The sequence below is a fragment of the Haemaphysalis longicornis genome, unplaced genomic scaffold (assembly GCF_048455015.1).
Source record: "Haemaphysalis longicornis isolate Haplotype H1 unplaced genomic scaffold, Haemaphysalis longicornis Haplotype H1 scaffold_3, whole genome shotgun sequence".
In the NCBI taxonomy this organism is placed as follows: Eukaryota; Metazoa; Arthropoda; class Arachnida; order Ixodida; family Ixodidae; genus Haemaphysalis; species Haemaphysalis longicornis.
In genome coordinates this window covers 74,688,827-74,709,121 of record NW_027526335.1, presented here as the reverse complement: position 1 = coordinate 74,709,121, position 20,295 = coordinate 74,688,827, and the positions used below count along the sequence as shown (strand labels likewise).

At 49.7% G+C, this 20,295-nt stretch overlaps 1 pseudogene; it reads left to right on the top strand.

Moving 5' to 3' along the window:
* The first annotated feature begins 14,984 nt into the window (after positions 1-14,984).
* Positions 14,985-20,295, top strand: LOC144173301 (uncharacterized; annotated as a pseudogene).

Below are 20,295 nucleotides of genomic sequence, written 5' to 3'. Positions count from 1 at the left end.
CTATGGCAACAGCACGCCAACGAGAACTCGCTAGCGCGACAGTGCCAGCCTGCGCGCGTTTTGTGAACTAGTTCGTGGAGCCATGAATGTTGCGGCCCAAAAAAGGTGAACTCAATATAGAAAACATCGGCGGAAAACAAAAAAGTTAACTTACAAAAAAAAAGCACGTACCCGCGGTGATTCGAACTCGTGATTCGCAAAACACTAGCGCGGACAGACTAAGCGCCCCAGACCGCTAGGCCACGGGGCGGGCACTGCTAGCATCGTTAATATAAGGTATATATTGTACAACCACTTTACATTTTTATTTAGTTTTGGCATTTCAAGCAGCTTAGGTGACTATTTGTTGTATTGCACTCGTGCAGTAAGCGTCCCCCGAGTTTCCACAATAGCTCACGTCTAGCAATTGCATTTCGTAGACGGAAAAGCGTTCGCAGATGCGTAGTCGTGCTGCTGACTGCTGTGCTTGTTCGCCCAGCGCAAAAAAGTGCTTCCCGCACCCTAGTTTTACGCTGTACGGTAAAAATATCAGTTGATTTTATTTCCTTAGTACCTATATTGACTTCGCTGACTCTTCTCCCACCTTCAAGAGGCCTTATATTTTCCTACTGGCGTACCAGTCAGCGAAGCGTTGCATGTACGCTTGTGCAGCGCTTGTGGGAAGAGACCTTGACTTGGAGCTAGATACAGTGTGCAAACTAACCAAGTAAAGAAAGGCAGATTCTTCCATTCACAAACGTGTCCTGGCTTCGTTTCAACTGAGCGAACGAATTGCGACGACCCGGCGGCGGCCGGCGGACGAAACGCTGGGCCGACTGACTCTGCCTGAAGGCCGGGGAGCCGTGCAGTAGCACAGCCAATTGCGAGCTCGGCTCCTCGCGACGTCACACGAAAACGCCGCAGAAAATGGGCGAGCGTAAAGAGAGGAGGACAGCATTTTCGAATTACTTTTTCTACTAAATAAAATCGCGTAAACGCGCTTAGAGTGGTCGAAACATGGCCTGGGGACTCCGGACTAAAATTTGCGCAAGTAATCCCGCAATGTTTACATATCACTTCAGTGCCCCTTTAAAGAAGACGTTATCGCTTTCGTTGTTATCGACGTAGTCGAAGACGTTTCTCCCGTTGATATCGCCGCGATTAGCTCCGGTTGCTCATGTACCTGCTTTTATACCTTTTGTACCTTCTTTTCACTTTTTTTCTTCTTTATTTCCTCTCCCTTTTTTTAAGACGACAATATTTGTATTGCGGTGTCCGTAATGGGCAGCAACTGCCGATGCACGGCCCCACAAGCCTTTTTTGGCTTGGGCTGGCCCGAATATGTATTCAGTGCTTTGAAATAAAGAATATGTGATACCTCGCCTGATGAGACTACGTTGCTCAACGCTATTGACGACGCCCTTTGACCCAACGTGACCAACTATTGACGCTTCAGTAGACACATCATTCGACTGCCATCACACCCCTTTGGCCGCGCGTCAACTGTTTCGCATCAGATCGACACTGGCACCCACGCACCATTGCGGCAGCGACCTATCGTGTGTCCTCCACCGAGCTTTGTGTTATTGAGAAACACGTGTAGGACATGCTAAAACGCGACGTCATTCGACCATCGATAAATCCTTGGGCTTCTCCTGTGCTACTTCTCAAGAAAAAAAATGGATCTATTCGGTTCTGAGGGGATTATAGACGTCTCAACAAAACTCGCAAGGACGTTTACACGATGCCCCGAATCGATGACGCTCTTGACAGCTTGCAAGGGGAGGACTACTTCTCATCATTAATTTTTGAGGCCCGGCTATGGGCAAGTGCCCATGGCTGACGCCGATCGTTCTAAAACTGCATTTGTAACAGCAGATGGCCTCTACGAGTTCAATGTCATGCCATTCGGACTCTAATGCGCGCGCGACATTTGAACGAATGATGGACAACGTATTGCGCGGTCTCAAATGGAAAATATGCCTTTGCTACTTAGACGACATCGTCGTGTTTTCACCAGATTTTACGACCCATCTAACACGCCTAGAACAAGTAGTGAAATGCCTTGCTTCCACCGGTTTACAGCTCAACCTTAAAAAGTGCCGCTTCGCTTCTCGGAAACACCATTTTGGGCCATGTTGTTTTGAAAGACACCGTCCCCTCGGATCCAGCGAAACTTCGTGCCGTGGCGGAGTTTTCAGAGCAGACTACGATGAAGGACCTGCGAAGCTTTATCGGCCTCTGCTCCTACTTCCGGCGCTTTGTAGGGAACTTTGCCTCCATCATTGCTCCCCTCACGAAACTTCTCGGTGAAAGTGGAAAAATTCTATCTGGTCCCCTGTCTGCGAAAACACTTTCTTGAGGCTACTACGTGTCGCCCTTACGTCGCCACCCATACTCGAGACATTTATATCGGCGCGCACAACCGAACTCCACACCGATGCCAGCGGTGTGGGATTAGGTGCAGTCCTCGCCCAACGACAGGACAGCTATGATGAATACGTAGTCAGTTATGCGAATCGTACACTGACGAAGGAGGAAGCTAACTACTGTGTAACAAAGAAATTATGTTTGGCTACCTGTACGGACGCCCGTTCGGCGTCGTGACGGATCATCATGCTCGTTGTTGGTTGTCTTCACTAAAGGATCCCTCTGGTCGCTTAGCCCGCGGGGCGCTCCGCCTTAAAGGGGTACTGACACAAAATGTTGAAGGCGAGCTAACTTCGGATATAGATTGGTGTGGACACATATACATCATCTGCAAAATACCAGCGGCGAATGCAGCCTAGAACATATTTAAAATCAATTTTAAAGTGTGAGAAACGCAACCGAGCAGCCAGCAGAGGACCACGCGCAATCGACATACACTGGGTATTTTGTAAATAAACAACATCCACACACGTCACGAGTTTGTGTTTGCCGCTTCCGCACGGCCGGCGCGTTTCGCCGGCTCGCCCTAAGCCCGCCCGGCTCGTCGCTCCAATCGGAGGGCCGGAGGGCGGAGCTTCTGCTCTCGAGAACAAACGACCTGATCGTTGGCGGCGGAGGCGCCGTGAATTCGTCAGCTCTTCGGGCAGCTTGCCGCGACCAAAGTTCTACAGCGATTCCAGGCACTCTGTTTCTATCACTTGTGATTTACATTGGACGCGAAAACGCGCGGGAGACACGAAAAGCCCACTGAGCGAGCCGCACGGTCGCTGTGCAGGCGGCGGCCACGGCCGCGAAGTGGCCCAGGCCGGCGCCGGTAGCTCGAGTGATAGCTTGTCACAGCTGCACGAAATTGCACCGAAGTCCCAACCACGGCAGTTTATATGAGAAAGGAGTTAATGATGCGATGGCGGGTTGCATTAAAAATTGTCATCTGCACCGCTTACGAAAGCGGCAATCGAATATCCGCCGCAGTGCTAAGCCGAACACATCTGTAGGCGGACCTGTAGGCAGACCGCCCGGCTGCTCCCAGCGCGCGTCGTTCTCTATACCCGCGGCAGCATTTGCACTCGCAGCGCCTGCGTCACGTCCACGGTCGCTTTTTAATTAAGCGGCCCACGAGATCAGTACGTGGGGGCATTGGCAGAAACTGCCGGCGACACGGATTCGACAGGGCTACGGCAGCTTTGCTCTGTGATATCCCTCCGACGGTCACGTGGTCAGCTTTGTTCACACAAAATCCATCGTTTGGCGGCACCCGCTGAAACCGAAACTGCAACTGGCCGCATTGAAAATGCCTCTAATTAAACAACGGTTTCACGCTGAAGCAAATGAGGTTTCTGCAGGTGATAAGTAGGTCACTAGCTACTTATCGCAACAAAAACAAACAAGATGCAAAATTTTTGTGTCAGTGCACCTTCAAGGAGTGTGATATCCGTGTTGTGTACAGGTCAGGACGCAAGCATAACGACGCTGACGCCCTTTCTCCCTCTCCGCTTCCATCCGACGTCGAGAGATTGTCGCCGGTAGACAACACCATGGCGCCTCTCGCCATAGCGGACATGGCTGCTGAGAAGCCTAAGGACACGTGGATCACCTCGATTCTCGAATATCTCTCATGCCCGCCCCCAAACGCTGCTCCAAGATCATTGCTCCGAGAAACTGCCCACTGCACCGTTCGTGACGAACTGCTATACCGCCGCAACTACCACAACGACGGTCGAAAATGGCTCCTAGTGATTCCTCGCCACCACGCAAGGAAATTTGCCTTCCTTTCACCATGACGTGCAGTGCGCTCACGCTAGAGTACTGAAAACGTACGTGCGCCTTAGACTTCGCTACTACTAGCGCGGGGTGTATACCTTTTGAAAGAGTTTGTTAAATCCTGTCCAGACTGTCAACGGTGCAAGACCCCTCCGTAGCAGATCAGCGCTCCACATCAGCCACTGCCCTGTCCAGCGGGTCCCTTCGACCGGGTGGGCATTGATTGCTACGGTCCACGTCCCATCACAGCTGCCGGTAACTGCTTGATCACCGTTGCCGTTGATTACCTCACGCGTTACGCCGAAACAGGTGTGCTACCGGCGGCCACGGCTCAAGTATCGTCCTTCCTCCAACGGCTCATTCTTTCTCACGGTGCTCCCCGCGAGCTACTCAGTGATAGAGGTCGCCTTTTTTATGCGACGTTGTGGAGACCCTTCTAGCTGAATGCAGCGTTGTCCACCGCAAAAGCACATCATACCACCCACAGACCAGTGGTTTCAGGGAGTGGTTTAACCGCACACTCGTGGATATGATCGCAATATACATTTCCTCGAACCATTCCAATTGGGACCTCGTTCTTCCTTTTGTGACGTATGCTACAATACCGCTAAGCAGATAACCAAGGAATTTTTGCCGTTCTTTTTGCTCAATGGTCGTGAGCCTTCATGCATGTATTACTCTATACTTCCATAGCGACCTGATGCGTCCGAATATATGCTAGCTTCAGACGTCGCTCGACGAGCCGATGAATGTCGCCAGCTGACTCGTCGATTTCCATCGGAAGACCACGAGCGCCAGAAGGCATGTCACGATGTTTCTTTCACAGTTCCAACTTTCCTAAACGGATCACTCGTCTTGCTCTACGTACCGTGCCCGACTCCCGGACTGTCACCGAAATTGGTGTCGCAATATCATGGCCCCTACCTGGTCGTGGAGCGAACATCGCCTGTGAATTATGTTGTTGGGCCCGTAACGCCCACTTCGGACCACCGCCGTCGGGGGCATGAGACAGTTCATGTCGCGCAACACAAGCCGTACTATGACCCGTTCTCGTGTACCTCTTAGGTCGCCAGGATGGCTCCCCTTTTCGCCGGGGGTATTGTAGCAGGTATGCATGTAGCGTACATGGAAGTAATTGTGACGAGCATCAGCCATAACGGGCAAATCCCGATATGTGGGTATGCGCCGGATGCCGACGAGGAGGAGGACACTCCCGTTCAGGGTCAGCCTCGCGTAAGGCTGGTCGTTTCGGCTGTCCCCTCCTGCGTTGACGCCTCGTTCGCGAATGAACGAGTCCAGTCTTCTAACGAGAACGTCGACTATCTTTTTTACAATATATACTGTACGCCATTGAAGGCCACCTTAAACAGTGGGGCTCGAAGAGCGCTCTTCAAGTTCTTAAATAGCTCATACGGATACGGCGTGTTATCATACACCAGAGAAGAGTACTTTAGGGCGCAGCCCTTTGGCGGCCGTCTCTGTGCTGAGCCGTGTCATCGTCGTAACCGAGCGAACGATGGTAAGATCGAATAGGGAAAATACCGAGTGAACGATGGCAGGACCGAATCGTGAAAGAAGGCAAAGGAGGAGAGTGTCGCGAAATTGTGAGAGGTGGGCGGTTCACCGTGGCAGCGCGAGTGCTCTCCGAAAGTGTGCGGTAGGGGAGGGGGAAGGGGGGCAATATGCTGTAAGGAGGAGAGTGTCGCGAAATTGTGAGGGGTGGGCGGTTTGCCGTGGCAGCGCGAGCGCTCTCCGAAAGTGTGGGGTAGGGGAGAGGGTAAAGGGGGCAGTATGCTGCACCCGCACAAAACACTCGGTTCGCCGTGGCAGCGCGAGCGCTCTCCGAAAGTGTGCGGTGGAGGAGGGGGAGTGGGGGCAGCATGCTGTACCCGCACGAGACACTCGTCTGCGCGACGTTGGCGAAAACAAGAGGGGGGCGTGCGCGTGATGATGGTGTATGTTCCCTGCCTAAGACGCGGGTCGCGGTTCCGTCCTGAGACGCACTTCGCGCCGCCGACGCAGATGCTCATCATCGCTGACGTATAGAGAACCCACGAGTAAATGCTGCCTTAGCGCAGTGCTGCTGCGCCCAAATATCGCATTAGAGAGTATTGTTATCGCCAGCCAATTTTTTGTTTAGTTTTCAACGATCGTAATAAGCTCGGCTATCGTAAACGATTCAGTTTGTCCGCAAACTAACCTTAGCTGATATTGAGAGCTAGGCAAATGCTAGCTGATTGATAACCCAGGCTGCCACCCTGTTTGTTACTCCAGAAGTACGCCTTCACGCCTTCCTTTCAGCTTAAAGCCAAGGCTACACGCCAGTCGTGCCACCGGCGGCGAACCAGCTCCTCCTCATAGCCTGAAGCCACTGCGTCGAGCGATACGGTTTGCCACGGAGCGAAGAGTTGCGTCGGGTAGCGATTAGCATGAATCTTGTCTCGTCGGCCCTTATCACAATTTGATGAGGTTCTTATCGGGAGTCGCCTCATTTTCATTTCCTGTGGTATTACACTGGAGCCTGTGGGGACAGACTGCAGCGTAAAAATTTGATGCGCGGCCGTTAGTAAAAAATCTTGTTCCACCGAGCGGCTTTGTCCTAGTGAACAATTTTGACCTGTGTTTTTGTGACTTCTCAGTGGACAGGCCAATCAAAATCAGGGAATGGTCGCTTGTCTGAGCATGTGCCTCCGGATTCCAGGATAGGTTCCCGGGGCCAAGCCACCACGTAAGGTCCGAAGTATGAGGGCCGAGTTGAAGGGACGGTAGGTATGGTGTGATTGTTGAGTAAGGGAAACTTCCTGTTCGTAAAGTTTTCAAAGCTGTACGAGTACTGCTCATAGCCCGATAAAAAGTGTGGAGCGCAGTAAAGGGGCCATGTTGACAAAATAAATGTTTGTTTTAATCGAAAAATCTAGTTTTTTAAGTACCCCCCGCACTTGTCCAGCAGGAAACGATGCTTTATTCACTAAGAAAAAATGATCTCTGAAAATTTTGATTCTCCCGCCAAATCGTGCGTTTCGTGACGACTGCGACGATGTAACCAACACAGGTCTTCAAGCGAACGTTGGGACGCTGCTTAGTCTGCGGCGAACTGAGGAACACTTGTTTACCGTCAGTCCTCCTAGATGGTTCCATCATACTGCGCAGAGCCGCTTCCGCCTCGCTTTTTTTCTGGCGGTACCTGCACCTAGCTTGTTTTTGTTACAGTTGGTATTAATCGTTTCGTGAAACATTGGGTCTGCTCGACAAACAGGTTCACGTAGGATAATGTCGTTCACGCAAACCGTCCGGTGTCGTGTTGTGACAACACCAAAACACCGGACTGGTGTGCACCTATAACAAGCCCCCGCACGGGGCACCTTGAGCAATCTTGGTGACAGTACTGGCGATACCGCGGACCCCGAGCCCCCAAACATAAGCTGTAGTCAACCGTGGCAATGTGTTTATAGGTGGAGGGTGAGAAACCACGAACGGTGGCCGTCGGAGTCGTAGTCAAGCTCCGGCGGATGGGCTCCCTGTTTGTTTACCAGGCAGGGAGCTCCGGGACCTCTTGGACCATCAGAGTAAAGTCAAAGAAGAAAGTACCCCCGTCCCCTGCTTTATACTATGGCGCATGGTATTATCTAAACGCCCCCGCACGGGACACCTTGAGTATTCATGGTGACGGTGAGCAGCGACACCGCGGACCCCGAGCTCCCATACATAAGCCGTGCCCAACCGTGGCGAGGTGTTTAAAGGTGAAGGGTAGAAGCCGTAAACGGTGGCCGTCGGAGCCTTGGTCAAGCTCCGGCCGATGGGCTCCCTGCCTGTCTACCAAGCAGGGAGCTCCGGGACCTCTTTGACTACCAGGGTAAGGTCAAAGGAGAAAGTACCCCCGTCTCCCTGCTTTTATACTATGCCGTATGGTTTCCAAATTTTCTAAATCCAAAGATAGGCCCCCTAAAAGGGGCCGCACCGAAGTATCCTTTCCTCCGTTGTCAACGACGAGTTTCCCAAAGCCGGGCAACTATGCTAGGTTTTCGGTAATTGAATCTGTTGATGCGTCGAACCCCCTTGCCACAAAGTCTGTCTTCCTGATCTCAAATTTCTTGAGGGCATTGTCGGTCAATCCTACAAAGGCCAAAAATTTATAACAGGAGAAGTTCTTGTAGAAGTGAATGACAAGCAACAAGCTACAAATCTATTGACTCAAACTCGCATCGCAGATCTCGACATAACGGTCACACCACACCGCAGCCTTAATAGCTCCCAGGGTGTGATCTCTGAGTCGGATCTGCTGAATGAAACTGAAACCGATCTGTTGGAAGGCCTTAAGGACCAAGGTGTGACAGCAGTGAGGCGTATCATGATGCGTTGAGATAACAAGGAAATCGTAACAAAACATGTAATATTGACTTTCGACCATTCCACAGTTCCTGAATCAGTAAATGCAGGTTTCATTCATTGCCCCGTCAGGCCGTACATCCCCAACCCGCGCCGGTGTTTTAAATGCCAGCGGTTTGGGCATGGCACTACCGCCTGGTCGACTAACATGCGCCAAGTGTGCACAACACGATCATCCATCTGACAACTGCCCATCGCAAACCCTCATCTGTGCTAACTGCCAGGGACCCCACGGGGCCTACTCTAGAACATGCGAGAACTTCAAACAGGAGAAGGAGATCATAAGGTGAAAGTCACTGAGAACCTTACCTTCGCAGAGGCGCGAAAGAGGTTCGCCTCTTTCCCCCTGGGGAGGTACGCCGACGCAGCTCGCCGGGGGGCGGAGCGGCGTCTAGTGTCCACAAGGACCCACTTCAGCGAGTCTGACCTGGTCCCTCTCCCGCCCCCCCCCCCCCTGGGTTGCCTCAGGCAGCCCAACCCGCCACCACGCCGCTTGCTGAGGCAGCAGCGGTTGTGGTGCCAACCTCTTCCATTGGGACCGCTGCCGCTCCCGCCGCTGCCTCCCCGTCCTCCAGTGCGTTGGAGGGTGTCGAGGGGATGGACATCGGGGGCCCCGCATCGGCTTCCACCGTCACTGCACCGCCCGTGCCACTTCTGGCGTCCCCGACGCCCACGGCGGTGGCGGCTCAAACCAAGGGCTCACGAAGGGGGACCAAGTCCGGGGGGCCCGGTTCGACGGGCACCCCCAGGACATCTGATGACGAAATGGACGTCGCGCCGTTCCTGCCTGCAACGCAGCGCAAGGAGCAGCCTCCGACGTCCAAGCCAGTAGAAAGGCCTAAAAAGCCTAATCCAAGAGTAACAGCCCCGAAAGACGACACATGAACACACACGAACACACACACTCTAGTAATTCTTAAATTTAAATAATCGGAACAGAAAACATCATCCAATGGGACTGCACAGACCTCCTCAAAAATCTTGACGATGTGTATGAGATTCTGCATGCCAGTCAGCCAAGTATCATGTGTCTCCGGGAAACCCACCTCAATTCTAAACAAACAAATTTCTTAAATAGGTACATGGTATTCAGAAAGGACAGGGTTGGCTGCACCCACTCTTCAGGAGGTGTGGCCATTATCGTCCGGAAATCATTAGCCTGCCACACTCTCTCTTTAAACACTGTCCTCGAGGCTGTAGCGATCCGTACAATAATATTTCATAGGTTTATAACCGTATGCTCCATTTACATCTCTCCTGATTTTGCACTATGAGCTCTGATTTCGAGGCACTGGTTGACCAGCTTCCCGAACCATACATACTAACAGGCGACCTTAATGCGCACAACTCTCTCTGGGGCTCCTCCAGAACGGATGCCTGAGGTCGCCTGATAGAGAAGTTTCTTGCATCCTCCAGAGCATGCCTTTTCAACAAAAACAGCCTACATACCATAACTTAGGACACAATACATACTCGCATCTTGACTTGGCTATTGGTTCTGCAGTTCTCTTACCATGTCTTGAGTGGGGTGTGGGCACAGACCCATATGGTAGTGACCATTTCCCCACTTCATTAACGTATATAGGCATTAGTCCGAGCAGTCCATCTTCCCATAAAAGGTTTAATGAATCAAAAGCAAACTGGAGCACATTCACACAAACATCTCAACTACACCACACATTCATAAAACACCTACACGTGGAGGAAGCCGCCCAACTCGTCACGGCGCACATCCTCGACGCCGCCGAAAAGTCCATTCCCCAGGCCTCCAGTGGGTCCCGCAACCCAAGGAGGCCCTGGTGAAACGAAGACTGCAGGCGGGCGCGAGAGGCCCAGAACAAGGCGTGGGGTGTCCTTCGCAGGTACCCCACGTCGGCTAACTTAATTTCTTTTAAAATAGCAAAGGCCTTGGGAAAGCGCGTGCGCCGTGAGGCAAAACGGGATAGTTGGCGCTCCTTCATAACATCCGTAAATTCATACACAGACACACGCAAGGTATGGACACGAATACTTAAACTTAAAGGACAACGTACACATGGCCTGCCCTTGGACAGCACGACTGGGGACACACTAGAAGATCAGGCTAACACACTTGCACAACACTTTCAACACGTGTCAAGCTCTGCACACTACACAAAGACTTTCCTGAAACATAAAGCCTCCTGTGAAAAGAAGTCCCTACGCGACAACAACAAATCACAGACTTCTTACAACTCCCTGTTTTCACTACATGAGCTGAGGGCTGCTCTAAGCACCTGTAAACCCTCAGCTACAGGCCCAGACAACATTACATATACAATGATACAACACTTACACACAGACACTCTTGTAACACTCCTTCACCTTTACAACAAGATATTTCTTTCGGGGCACATTCCAATGTCTTGGAGGGAGGCCATAGTTGTAGCATTCTTGAAAGAAGGGAAGGACCCTTCCTCTCCTGCTAGCTATCGACCCATTGCCCTGACCAGCTGCCTGTGCAAGCTTCTCGAGAAGATAAATCGCAGGCTCGTGCACTTCCTTGAGTACAACGGTCTTCTCGAGAGCTTCCAGGCAGGCTTCAGGGCGGGGCGATCAACGAACGATCAACTCGTAGCTCTTGAAACATATATAAAGGATGCCTTTGTGCATAAACAATTTTGTCTTAAGGTGTTTTTCGACAGAGAAAGCCTATGACACCGCTTGGCGGTACGGTATCCTCAGTGACCTAAAGTCAATCGGTGTTGCGGGCAAGATGTTGAACATCCTTTGTGGCTATATATCAGAGAGAACCTTTCGCGTCAGAGTTGGTTGTGCACTGTCAAATGTTCACGTGCAAGAAAATGGCGTGCCGCAAGGTGGAGTGTTGAGCTGCACTCTCTTCATAGTAAAAATGAACTCTCTTGGAAAGGAACTGCCACCTACAATCTCTTATTCCATATATGTAGATGACGTGCAGATATCCTTTAAATCGTGTAACCTGTCCATCAGCGAACGTCAAGTCCAGCTCGGCGTCAAGAAACTTGCCGGCTGGGCTGACAAGAATGGCTTTAATCTTAATCCCGGGAGGAGCTATTGTGTTCTGTTCTCCAGGAGGCGTGGCGTCCACCCGGACCCAGACATCACTCTTGCGAATGTGCCAATTCCTGTGAACAAGGAGCACAAGTTTTTAGGTATTTTATTCGACGAAAAACTTACATTCATCCCAGATATCAGACGGCTCAAATGCAAATGCTTAAAAACAACGAATATTCTTAAGGTCCTCTCACATCAATCTTATGGGGCCGACAAACAACTCCTTCTGCGCCTATACACAGCCTTGGTGGGGTCTCGGCTCGACTACGGCAGAGTCGTCTATGGGTCGGCTACAAAAACAGCACTGAAAATGCTCGACTCAGTGCTGCATCTTGGCCTTCGCCTCTCATGTGGCGCATTCCGCACTAGCCCTGTTGAAAGTCTTTATGTCGAGTGTGACAAATGGTGCCTAGGGCGTCAGCGGGAGTATGTTGACCTGTTGTATGCATCCAAGATCGTGTCTATGACCAATCATCCTTTTAATCCCATCATGAACGATACATCAAATTTACAACTCTTTTTAAACAGGCCATCTATTCCCTTACCGTTCTTTCTCACAGTTAGGGAGGAGGCTTCTGCACTCAATGTCCCCCTTCCAGACACGCACAAGACACCCATTCATAATTTCATCGCACCATGGCATCTTCGTCCTGTATCATGTGACCTGTCATTCACTCTTGTAGAAAAAAATAGGGTACCCAGGAATGCAATTCTGCAGCACTTCCTGTTCCTGCAGGACAAGTACAGGTGCGCAGAATTCTATAGCGACGCGTTCAAGACTGGTTCTATTGTCTCTTGTGCAGCGCACGGACCAAATTTGAGAGTTTTCAAAACAATGAATTTTCACAGCAGTATTTGCACGGCAGAAGCGTATGGCATTTTACTCCTTTCAAATCACATCCTCGAACATAAGATTCCAAAGTCCATCGTCTACACAGATTCTCTAAGCGTTGTGCAGGCATTGTCATCAGGAAGGTCGTCAAAAAACTATGTAATCAATGTTCTTTTAAAGGTCATAATGACTGCATATACTTCAGATTTAGAAATAACCATATGCTGGGTACCAGGTCACTGTGGGATTCCTGGCAATGAGACCACTGATCAAATGGCTGGTGCTGCTGCTGTCATGACCTCAGTTGACATAACAACAGTACCTTACACCGACCTAAAGGCACACATCAGACGGCAGCTTCGTAACACATGGCAACTACACTGGAGTCAACAAACAGACAACAAACTACACGTAATAAAACCACAACTGGGACGCTACATAACTGACTCACACAACAGATACACTGAAGTCACTCTGGCTAGGCTGCGGACAGGTCACACACATGGGACGCACTCCCACCTGCTCACTGGAACTTCGGGACCCATGTGTAGCAGGTGTGGAAAGGGCCTATCCGTAGTCCACATACTAATCACATGTAGATAACTTGACACAACACGACAACATTTCCCTGAATTAAACAGGCCAATGTTTTCTACTCAGCGTGTTTTTAAGTTTTTAGTTGAGGTGAACTTTCTGCAGCTCTTGTCATATCATGTGTAATCATCCTGGCCCTATACACCAGCCATCTCCATTGTCTTTTGTTTTGCATTACTTTTACTTTTAGTCACATGTTTTAGTATTTACGGTCTCATCCCAATTCAGTAACTTCTTCTTTGGCGCTCTTTGCCCATAGTCGGCCTTGCGCCACTAAAACCCAACTATCATCATCATCATCATCATCATTATTATCTAAACCCCTTCTCCGAAATGATCGGGCCCCGAAAAGGGCCCACACCGAATCAATCTTTAAGCCCCTACCCAACCTCGTTTTCAACAACCCTGTCACCTTTCCTCGCTTCCTAGTCATGCAGGCTGTTGACAAAGACACCCCAATAACTACGAAATCTGTGTTCCTGATGGCCAAGTTCATTGAAGGTATAGTTGGAAAAAACTATGACCAAAAGAAACTCACAACTGGCGACATGCTTATTAAGGTCAGAACTAAGGAACTATCTGCTAACCTTCTAAAACAAATAAGCATAGGTGACTTACAGATCACTAACACCTCACTGAACCCTCAACAGCTGCCAAGGTGTGCTATCGGAAACTGAACTCATAAATGAAACTGCGGCAGATATTCTTGAGGACTTGCGTGATCAAGGCGTGACTGGTGCTCGACGTACGGAAATGAGACTAAAACCAAACATATCTTGACTTTTGATCGTAGTACGCTCCCCGAATCTGTCAAAGCCGGGTTTCTCCACTGTCAGATAAGGGCGTACATCCCAACCCCGCGACATTGCTTCAAATGTCAAAGGTACGGGCACAGTAGCAACACCTGTCGAGGGCAAAACACATATGCAAAATGCTCGAAGCACGGCCACCAGACAGATGAGTGTAATGCAACACAATTTCACTGTGTAACTTTCAAGGATCCCACCTCGCGTACTCCCGTTCTTACAAAAAATAAAAAAATGATAGAAATCCTAAACCTCAAAGTGACCCACAACCTCTCTTACCCAAAAGTTCCGAAAAGACATTTGCTGCTTCCCTCAGGAAGTTACGCTGACGCTGCTAACCGGGGGGTGGGGCGACGTAAGGTTTCGGTGGCGACCCAGTGCAGCAACGCTGACCTGGTCCCACCCCCGCCCCCCACTGGGCTTGCTTCTGCTGCCGAAAATGTTGTACCACAGCCTGTGGATTCCACTGCGGCTGAGGTGGCAACTAACACCGTGGGTGGAGACGGCTTGCCTTCCGCTCCTGCTGCGCTGTCGCCTTTGGGAAAAGTAGGCAGCGAGGTGGGGAGCCTTGTATCCACATCTACCGCACGACGCCGCTACAGCCGCCATTGGCCCGCGCGGCAAACACGAGGGGTGCTCCCCGATGTCCACGCCAAAAGGAGAGAGATCCTGCTTTTACCCCTTTGCCGTCGGATGAGGAGATGGACGTAACACCCACGCCAGCGCGGTCAGCTGTTCAGCAAACAAACAGCATGGCAACATCATCCCGGGAAAAAACCAGTACCGCGCATTACTGGACAACCGCATAACCCCCTCCGCCCTCTTAAGAAAAAAAAAGCGCTGCAGTTTGCAAGCGCCCTCAAAGGCTATCAATATAAACTACATGTTTGGTTCGTTAAAAAGGCTCCATTGTCCCGATAACAATAATACAAACTTAATCGCAACCTTTTACAGAACAATTGATGTATTAAATAAAGCAATCGTCACACTTCTGCCACATCGCAGATCCACCCGGGGGGACGCTCGCCGTCTTTTCCGAGTGCAGCGTCAGTGGCGGAGTGACGTCATCGCAACAGCAGCTCATAAATGCACCACCGCCTCCCGGACTCTTCAGTGGGAATGGCGGCCGCGTGGCTGCAACGATGTTCAACCGGAATATCTTTGTTCAACGATGTTCAACCGGAGCGCACGAACAAGATGCCTAAAACACACTTAAGGTCAGGATAATATGTACTTTTTCATAGCGTAGCTGTATTACGTTACGATTTCATACATTTTTTGGTGGCCTTCGTCGCGGCCACTGCACGTCGCGGCGGCCCAATGAACCTCCGCCCTCCCCCTTCTCTTCCGGCTCTCTATCTCTCTCTCTTTCTCTCGATGCCCTCACATCAAGACGCCATGCGGCAAAGCCAACTTTATGCGCATGTTTTTAATGCGCGAGGCGTTAAAAAAGAAGCGAGAAGTTCATGGCTCTGCGCCTATTTTTTGTTCGCGTGCGTGCTTATAACGACTTCAGAGGCTCCAAATGCGTAGAAGCGCGAAGCTTCCTGAAACACGCGCTTGAACCCGGCAGTGGCTTAAGGAAACAAGCAGCGGTGTAACGTGTAGGAGACTGATCGAATGCATTTGTAACCGGAAGGTGGAAGGAGATCGCAAAGCAACCTTCGAGAACTCGGGGCGGTGAAAGATGATTCAGAACATAAAAATAAATTTTAAACAGAATTAAAGCACGAAACCATAAATGAAATCAATTTAATACTTAGAAAACAAAACTTCGCTATGCAGTCGATGTGCTTTTTAAAGGGACACTGAAGTGAATTTGTCAAGCTCCCGTTTTTGCTTGCACTGCGTAGACTGGCTCAAATTAGCACACTTTTCATCGTTTATCCGGTTGACAAATCGGTAATTATTTTACAAAGCGCGAAAGAAGAAAAACTACCATGCGCGGTTTGCGGCGGCCGCACCAACTAAGGCTGTGACGTTGGGAGGAGGGGCGCCGTGATTGGACGATGCCCAAGGTTAGCGATCACACAAGTTTCGGTTTCGGTTCTGTAAAACATAACCAATGGCGTTGTTGGATGGGCATTCTCAATATCTCAGTAATCATCGTACCGCGCTTCTGCCATGTTGTCGGCTGTAAAATGCACAAGATAAGCCTCCCAGGACGGCTTGTAGTCGTAGCATTCACTAGCCGAGACCTACGCAGTGCATGAACGCCCTCCGCGTACCCGCAGACGCCCAAATGTCATGCGCTTTTCCCCCATATTTGGAGCTTGCCTCCCTCATGCCTGTATCGTAAAAAGCGTGTTCGCACCAGGCCAAGGGTCTGTTCATTCTGGCCTGTGCCCACTGCCTGCAAGCAGTCGGTGCTTATGGCAACAGCACGCCAACGAGAACTCGCTAGCGCGCCAGTGCCAGCCTGCGCGCGTTTTGTGAACTAGTTCGTGTAGCCATGAACGTTGCGGCCCAAAAAAAGGTGAACTCAATATAGAAAACATCGGCGGAAAACAAAAAAGTTAACTTACAAAAAAAAAAGCACGTACCCGCGGGGATTCGAACTCATGACTTGCAAAACATTTGCGGTGACATACCTAGCGCCCCAGACCACTGAGTCACGGAGCGGGACGCGGAGGCCTTGCTAATATAGGGTATATATTGTATAACCGGTTTACACTTTTATTTAGTTTTGGCATTTCAAGCAGCTTAGGTGGCTATTTGTTGTACTGCGATCGTGCAGTAAGCGTCGCCCGAGTTTCCACAATAGCTCACGTCTAGCAATTGCATTTCGTAGACGGAAAAGCGTTCGCAGATGCGTAGTCGTGCTGCTGACCGCTGTGCTTGTTCGCCCAGCGCAAAAAAGTGCTTCCCGCGCCCTAGTTTTACGCTGTACGGTAAAAATATCAGTTGATTTTATTTCCTTAGTACCTATATTGACTTCGCTGACTCTTCTCCCGCCTTCAAGAGGCCTTATATTTTCCTACTGGCGTACCAGTCAGCGAAGCGTCGCATGTGCGCTTGTGCAGCGCTTGTGTGAAGCGGCCTTGACTTGGAGCTAGATACAGTGTACAAACAAACCAAGTAAAGAAAGGCACATTTTTCCATTCACAAACGTGTCCTGGCTTCGTTTCAACTAAGCGAACGAATTGCGACCAAGCAATTTTTTTTAACCTCCTTGATTGCGACGACCCGCCGGCGGCCGGCGGACGAAACGCTGGGCCGACTGACTCACAGAACAGGGAGTACTGACTCTGTCGGCCGGGGAGCCGTGCAGTAGCGCAGCCGTGGCGCAGCCAATTGCCAGCTCATCCCCTCCTGACGTCACACGAAAACGCCACAGAAAATGGGCGAGCGTAAAGAGAGGAGGACAGCATTTTCGAATTAGTTTTTCTACTAAATAAAATCGCGTAAACGCGCCTAGAGTGGTCGAAACATGGCCTGGGGACTCCGGACTACAATTTGCGCTAGTAATCCCGCAATGTTTACATATCACTTCAGTGTCCCTTTAAGTCATGTAATCGCTTCACCTTGTGCTTTTCATAACACGGATTCGTTCATTGGCGCTCCTTCGCGCAGATATCTTGGCGCCGCTAACAAGAACGTTTTGTACGATGACGGATCAAATTGTGGTGGAAGTAGGAGTGTAAGCTCTCTTTTGTTGCATCGATTTTAAAAAAATAGGTCTTGGTCGTCATAAGGATTCCATCCACCCCAGAGAAAACCAATAATTTCGGGAAACAGGGCGACCCCTGCAAAACTATCCCTCCAAAAGGTGGAGCCCACCATGCTTTGTGTGTATTTGTCCTTGAAGAAAAAAATGCCCGCGCTTCTATTGGATGTCACAAGAGCTCAAAATCCTGAACGCGCATGTGCCCTAAGCCCCCATTGTCGCGAAAAAGACTCCGCGGCGTAATGTTCTTTTCCCTCCACTTCTTTTTTGGTTCAACGCGAGAAGGAAGGCAGGTTAGGAATGCCACAGAAAATGTAGGCTATCCCGAATGAGAGCTTGTCGTACGAGGTCTTGAGGATGAATTTTCTTCCGAGCGCAACTTTGACAAGCGAAAGCTGCTTGGGAACAGTTCAGTCAAATATTCCAGATCTTTTACAAGTAGGCGTCTTTGCTAGGGGAAGGGAGGCATTGGAAATTGGGGAAAGCGTACAACCGTCATATCTGCTTACGCCCCACTAAACCACTTGGCCGAGAGCAAGACTATGCGACTCTCTATGCCCAAAATGTATTGGGTAGCATTCTATGCCGAGTACCTCCGCAGCCAGGACCGTGTAACCCCCTGCATTTCCACAAAAATTCAGATTTGGCGAAAAAACAGCTCTAATTGTTACAATAGCCTATATGGGGATAATTTGTCGGACAGCATTTTAAAAAACAAAAGATAAAAAATAAAAATAAAATTTTCACAAACATTATCTCACAAAATCAAAAACATGCATCTTATACATTTCTTTCCACAACCGAAGAATAAACTAAAAAGACCGCAAAAGAACGTCAGAAATGCTAATAAAAAATAGCGTAAACAGTCCAACTCTGCAGTACGCCTTGCCCCTTAGGAAAAAAGTATTATCAGCCAACTAAAGGCGCTTCACCACTATAATTCTAAAATTTGCATCATTCGAGAAAAGAAACAAAACATAAAAAGAATAAAATAAACCAACGACTTTCGCTACTCATACTCATATTTGGCTGCAAAGAACTCACACTTAACACAAGTGGCACAAGAACGCTAGGCATTAGTAGACAATTCTGTGAATTCCTGCAGGTTTATCAACCAATCTTTAAATCAGTCGGTGTTTAGCACAGAGCATCTGCTTTTTTCGTGTTCATGGGTTTCGAAAAAAGAAAAAAATGGGCACACGCCGGGATTCGAACCCACGCACAACGAGTTGCAGGCGGTACCCACTACCATCGGCTCCTTTACTACTGTAGTAAAGGAGGCGATGCCACTACACTATTTACCCTCTAGTAATCGACGGCAGCGCCCCTTGCGGATTTCCTTTTTTTGGCCTCACTGCTTCTCATTGAAAATGCCCTTGCTTTTGCCATTATTCCAATATTCTAGTTCACTCTACTCCTGCCACATCACGGATCCTCCCGGGGGGGACGCTTGCCGTCTTTTCCGAGTACAGCGCTAGTGGCCGAGTGACGTCATGGCAACAGCAGCTCATAAATGCACCACCGCCTCCCGGACTCTTCAGTGGGCACGGCGGTAGCGTGGCTGCAACGATGTTCAACCGGAACATCCTTTTCTTGCGCAGATCTTCAGCATCGCATTCACTGGGCACGCTCCCCCATGGAGCCACGTGGACTACCCTGATAACTCGTACCCGACTTTGCTTCGAGAAGAAAACGAGCAATCGTCACACTTCTGCCACATCACGGATTCGCCCGGGGGGACGCTCGGCGTTTTTTCCGAGTACAGCGCCAGTGGCCGAGTGACGTCATCGCAACAGCAGCTCATAAATGCACCACCGCCTCCCGGACTCTTCACTGGGCACGGCGGCAGCGTGGCTGCAACGATGTTCAACCGGAACATCTTTTTCTTGGCGCAGGTCAGTCGCATGCCTGAGGCCAAATCTTTTTGAAGTGACGATGTTTGTCTTTTGCTGCTGCTCTGCCCCATTGGTGTGAAACGAGCGTTATCTTTAAGTTTCCTGGCGTTAGTTAATCATCTTTTGAGATGCGGTGACGTCGAGCAGAACCCAGGGCCGGACTCTGTGAGCTCGAACAATGAATACCAGCTTCATTCTACTCTCACTGACCGTGAACTGATTCTTCACGTATTTAATAATAGACAAAAAGAAATGAAACATATGAACAGTTTTGGTGATTCGCAGAAAGCCTTAACCGACTCTTTCGCGCAGTTCAACGATAGGCTCGATTCATTAGAAGTTTCCGTCGCTCGCCATGCCGGTTTCGGTGAAAAAATTCAGTCACTCGAATCAACTATCACGAAGGTTCAAGACGACGTTACCTCCGTCTTAGATAAAATTGATGATCTCGAAAACCGCAGCCTACAAAATAACATCATTATTCACGGCTTAAAAGAAGAACAGAACGAATCTCTGGCATCCTTGCACGAGAAATACATTTTTTAAGGAGACCTTAAAAATTAGTGTTTCAGGAGTAGACAGGTGCCACCGGTTAGGCGTTAAACAGAACAAAATTCGCCCCGTAATTTTGAAGCTTGCCAATTTTCGCAAAAAACTCTTAATATTTAAAAACTGCCCCAAACTAAAGAACACAGACATGTATATTACAGAAGTCTCCTCCCAGAATGTTCGTGAAGTCAGAAAGAAATTTTGGCAAAGCACAAGTAAAAACCGCAAGCGGAAAGAGGACGTAAAGGTGGTTTTTGATAAGGTGTCTGTGAATGGAACTATGTATGTCTGGGACAAAGATAAAATGATAAGGTGCCTCTTCGAAAACGATCATCCATATGA